Consider the following 6000-nt stretch of genomic DNA (forward strand, 5'->3'; position numbering starts at 1 on the left):
AGTATCTGTGGCAGTCTGTCTGCAAGTATCCATATCCCATAACTCATCTTTGGTTTCATCAGATATAAACTTCATTGTAATCCTTTAAGAGGAAGGGCAGAGGAAAGCTATTGTACTAGTGCATTTAGCACATTACTGTTGAGTCCTGCAGTGAACAGCTTGCATGTTTCTTTTTTTTTTTTAAGGTGGATTTTTTTAAAACACAGAATATGTTAGTGTCACAGTGAAGCAGTTATTTCAGTAATAGCTCTCTATCAGATATTGACTGCAAAGTAGCACTTATTAAATACATGTTGTTTCTTCCTTTACCATGCGACTTCATACATATTCTTTGTGGTAGGAGTTTTAGCTGTTATGGGTTAGGCTGTTAACAAACAATGTTAACAATTGGAACTAAAGGAACTATTAATGTTCCTTTTTGCTTTTTATTTGTCGCAAAAAATCTCAGATTTAAATGTTAACTGCCGCTTCTGTAACTTCTGCATGCTGGAATATAAAGTGTTAGGGAAACTGCTTTTCCTCTCCAAATGTGCTGCAATGAAAGGGTTTTGCCTCAAAGCTACTCATTGAGTTTCCAGTGTATTCTTCATTTTTATGAAATAAAGGTTACTCTATATCTAGTAAATTTTGTTTTAAAATCTCTGTTCAATGCACAGTATTTCCTACATGTGTGTGCTGATCATCCACATGCTGCATCTCGCCTTTAAACCATCTATAATGAACTGAATCTCAAACTGACTTGTAACATTATTTAAGTGAATAATAAAAGTCTGAAACAGCTAGCTTGTTTTTATTTCATCTTGGTTTCGTCAGCTTTCTGGTCCATCATGACAATTATTTTGTTCCTGGATGATCCAGTTACAGAAATTCTGAACTCTGCACTCCTAGATGCTTCAGCAGTGGGAGGTTAGAGTGATGGCCAGACACTTAAATGAGGCTGGAGTGACTATCCTGCCCTGGTTATTGTCAGGCTGTAGGTGGGGGACAGATGTGACAGACAGCTTGTACTACTTAGCTGTAGATAGTGTTTTGCTTCTTTTCTGTTTTATTAACTATTACATGGCTTGAATCAGGTGTGTATTTGTGACTTGTGTGCACATGCATAAATACCGCATATGCTTAAATATGGCAAAGCATTAGGTTTTGTCTTAAATATGGTTTAAAAGAAATATTAAAGCCTCATATATAATTAATGTTTGGCAATTTTTATACCTTAATTTCAAATTTTTTTTATTATCTCTGTTATATTATCATTGAGTGGTGATAATATTAAATCTTTTAAGTGCCTTCTTTGACATAAATACAACATAACAACAAACTGATATAACCAGAAACTGAAAGACTCTGCGGAAGTATAAAGTGATAATGAATAATAAAACCAATCTATTTATGAATATATATGTTTCACACATTAAATGTAACATCCTTGTTACATCCTGTATTCTTGGTTCAATAAAAGATGAATTTTACTTCAGGTGTAGCTATGAAGTTGATATGGAACTTAAGGCTTTATTTTATTTATTAATGAAGAAAACATATTAATTAAGTTAAAGAATTTCAGAAAAGAGCAGGTACTGCATGCAAAATTTAAAGAAGTGCATTTCTTTCCTCACTTGTGGTAAAATCATTAAGCAATATAAAATTTCAACAGAATTGAGATTTTTATTTAAAGGCTTTACTTAAACAAATGTTTTCTTAATGTGAAGAAAGACATTGCCCTTGTACAGGTTTTGCATTAGTAGAGAAAACTATTTTGGGGACTTAATGAAAGCACTTGAAGAAGATAGCTGTTGGGAAATGGAAGAGGTGCTATACTCAGAGACTCCCACTCAGATCATGCATGTGTTGTGCACTCAGAAATTCTCTGCTTTGCCCTTAAGTGGGTGCTTGCAAACCAGAGGCACATGAAGGACCCTGTGGTCCTGCCCCATGGAGAAGAAGATGTGTCCTGGTCTGTAAGCAAACATGGGTTTGTTCTTTCTGAGTCATATTTCAGAGGATGCTTTTACAAAGCACAGTTACAATAGTGGGACTCCATAGGCTACATTTCACTACAGCTTTAATGATTTAGCTAATGGATTGAAAGCTAGCAGTTTCTGAGAATTTCTAATTTTGGTAAATTTCAGAATGACGATATCCTTGATATGCTTTGAGACATGAATATAAGGGGATCAAAGGACTGGAAATCTGTAGCTTTACATGCTCACGTTGCAGTACGTGTAGTGTCAAAAACCCTAGTTAAAAAACCTTCCTAGGAAAAAATCCTTTCTCCACCTACAAAACAATACCAGTGGAGTTCTGTGATTTTTGGCAGGATGGCAAGTTCCCATGCATTTCACAGCTTTGGCCTTATTGAAGACTGGAAATCACATAGAATATTCTGTGTTGGAAGGGTCCCATTAGGATCAATTCCCACTCCTGGCTCTGCACAGGACACCTCAAGAGTCACACCATCCTGACTGCCAGGGCACTGCTGAATCAGGTTTAAATTTCTGTCAACCAAGATGCCCAAGTCCCTTTCCATGGCACTGCTTTCCAGCCTTTCATTCTGCTGTCCATCTGTACATCCAGGACTGCCCATCCCAGGTGCACATCCCCTTGTTAAACATGATTGGTGACTGCTCAGCCCTCTAATTTGTTGAGGCCCCTCTGCAGGGCCTCTCCACCTCCAAGAGAGTTGACAACTCCTCCCAGTTTAGTATCATCAGCAAACTTGCTTAGTGTTCCTTTGAGTCATTAATGAAGGAGAGTTTTTGCTGAGTTAAGAAGCTTCTTTAGTGAAAAATATCTTGGTTCTGCTTGTATGTTAACTTGCAATCAAACTTTGAGTATCAAGTTTCTTCATTCTGAATAGTGATTCTTGTATATTTTTGCACTTTAGTTTTTTCTTGAGGAGAGGCAGAACTTGAAGCAAGTCTAATTCAGTCACATAGGTAGACAAGAAAATTCAGATTCAACTAAAGCAATAAAACTGTGGTGAAAGTGGCATGTACTCATAGTATGTTTTTAATACTGAAGTTTCAGTTTGAACCCTGAACAGTTCCAGAGATACTGGAAGAATTAATAAGGTCAATTTGTCATCGCTGTTTCTATTGTATATAAATGATATTTTTCATTCTTATTTCTCAGTAAGCGTGCTTCTTGCTGGAATTGTCATCAAACTATGTTTTGGATTTTTTTAAAGAAATGGTCCTGTATGTGAGCTAAGGAGATGAGACACAGAAGAAAAATATTCCAGTTATACTGAGTGTGAGATTTTGGAACAGATGAAGCCCTGGTGGATCAAATTCAAATTCATTCATATTTCCTGATAGAGAGCTGTGGTCTATATGCAGAAATGATGTAGAAGAGTGATTCATACTTTCAAACTGGAGACATAAATGTGCAGAACTCAAATAGTCTCTGGCTGATGAGTAATGCTATAGTGGATTTTTGTGACCTCTTCCTTGGAAGAAAGGAAGTTGGATTAAAAACTGCAATACAAATGTAAATAGCCTTGCATTACAAATGCAGTGTGTCAGTTCAGCAATTAGGATATCTAACAATATGAGGCCTATTACCAAGGGAGCAGGAATGCAGTAATGGCAAAAAGCAAATTAAGCTGCTGTGCATTTTCTGGGCCTCAGTAGGGTTAGGATGCAGTCTTCAGGAGTAGAGAGAGAAACTGATGCTGTCAACAGTTCTGTTCTTGTCTCTGTGGCAGTGCCACTGCTTCATGCTTTTAAGAATACAGAAGTATGTTTTTAATTCTCTGGCAAACTGAAGAGCCTCCAAATGCTTTGGAGATTGTAATGTTGTCTCACTTTAAGAATGTGCATGGTTTATGAATATCTGTTCCATAGTATTGTTATTTCTATTTTCTTTCCAAACTCTAAAATATGAGTAAAAATTCTTTCTTATCTGCTTCTCAGCATAGCTGAATGTAGATGTGAGATTCATCCAGCTTATTGAGTATCACCCTGGTAATGGAGGCAAAGAAGAAATCCCATGTCTGAGACATTACTAATATATAGGACTTTCAAGCAGACGTGATCTGCTGGAAATATTACTAATTGTTTCATTAGCATCAAGATACTTCTGTCAGAGGAAAGTTCAAAATATTTTTTCTGTGTAAAAATGTCTTCACAAAAAGCTTTTAATAAAGGTGGAAGGGTTGAAGTTTTTATAACATCCTTGTCAGCAGATAAGGCAACATATCAAAACATATTGAGGAAAAAGATGACTGCTACCTCCACTTAGTTTGAATGGGATTCAACAGCAGTAGTAACAGACAAATTTTGGCATGGTTCAGAAGCTCTGTTTGCACTAAAAATCCAAGCTATGTCCTGCATTCAAGAAAAAGTGGTAATACAAAATCTGCATGAAGCAAATCCAAGTTGATTCATATTGATTCTTGAAAGCATCTAAATTCTTTATTTTCTCAGGCAATAGTAATTGTTTACTTGTTTCACAATCTGTTTCAGTATTTCACAAAGATTAGTAGTGAATGGAGTGAACCCTGAAGTCAGTGAAAAATAAGATAGAACATTGTGTTTCAAATATCTGAGCAGTGTTTATCAAGAGTCCAGATTTCAACTATGTGGTTTATTTTTCTTTCAATATTAAAATGAGACAGACTATTTTTATTATAATGATGTAGTCCGTGCAGCATGAGGACAAAAGGTTTAGAAATGTATTTAGACTTATCTTGGCAGCTATGTTTTATGGTGATGTTTCTTTTTAATAGTTGTATTTAAAACTGAGATTAAGGAGTATGCTATGAAAAAAAAGCTTCAATATAACCAGCATGATCCTTCTTTCACAGTGCTCTTTCTTAAAGGTAGTATATTATGGACTATTACTTCAGAAAAATGTTTTTTCATTATTATGAATGCCTGGATACCAGTGGGAATCATTTTGAACAAGTGAAGGCCATTAGGTGAAACAAATGTAAAATGGAAAAACTGTTGAGTTGCCAGAGCTAATAACAAAGCTATTTCATGCATATTGGCAGTAGTGAGACATAATATCCTTTATCGTAAGTTGCACATATAAATTAATTTCTGAAGTTAAATACAGTGCAGGCATCTTGCAAAGCCAGTGGGCAGGAAACACCTGGGCAACCATGAGATGTTTGAAGCCTGGCATTACAGGGAACCAGAATTTCTTTCCAGCTACAAGAAAGGCAAAATTCAGTTCTTTGAAACATTTTATCCAAAAATGAGTAATGTGCAAGGAACTTGTCTCAATAGACATTAGAATGCAGTGAGGAAGATTGCTTAGTGTACCCCACTTTTCCCCTTTCAGCATAGCATTCAGAAAAAATTTTAAGACACAACTATTTTGTGTAAATGTGTTACAAAATGTGATTAAAAAAACAAATCTATTTTTTATTGGATGAAAGCAAATGGGAGGAGTTTCAGAATGCTACAAATGTCTCATAAAATGCTAGGATACTGGGGGCAGCCTCCTCAGGGATGTAATCATCACCTGTCCTCATAACTGAAGATTTTCAGGATGTAATTGGACATTGCTAAATAATCTCATCCAGGCTTCCTTTCCCATGGAAGGCTGGACCAGATGATCTATCGAGGTCCCTTCCAACCCAGGCTGTTTTTATTCCTATGGAATAGACAGCTTTTACAAGATTTGTGTTGAACTGGGTCTCAGGCTGACCATTTTCAGGTGCAGATACTTGTCTGAGGATTCTGAAAGGTGTGTGTTTACTGCTAGGGGGAGGGAATTTTTCTTTGTCTAAAGATAATAATTTTGAAATATGACTCCTTTTTTCACTGACAGCTTGTCAAAGTCAACAGTAATTAATGACCAGTAGTGATTGATATGCCTTATCTGAGATAATTTGCTTTCCAGATAGTGAAAAACAACAAACTACTCATTGTGAGTTGGATCTATTTGTTTATGGAAAAGCTTGTACTATTACCCTTAACTGAGTAGCTCGAAGACAGGGCCATTCTGCCACGATAATGTTGTCTAGACCTTGCCAGTAATAAAAATAACTGA

This window comes from Passer montanus, unplaced genomic scaffold, assembly GCF_014805655.1.
Source record: "Passer montanus isolate IOZ18808 unplaced genomic scaffold, ASM1480565v1 scaffold14, whole genome shotgun sequence".
NCBI lineage: Eukaryota > Metazoa > Chordata > Aves > Passeriformes > Passeridae > Passer > Passer montanus.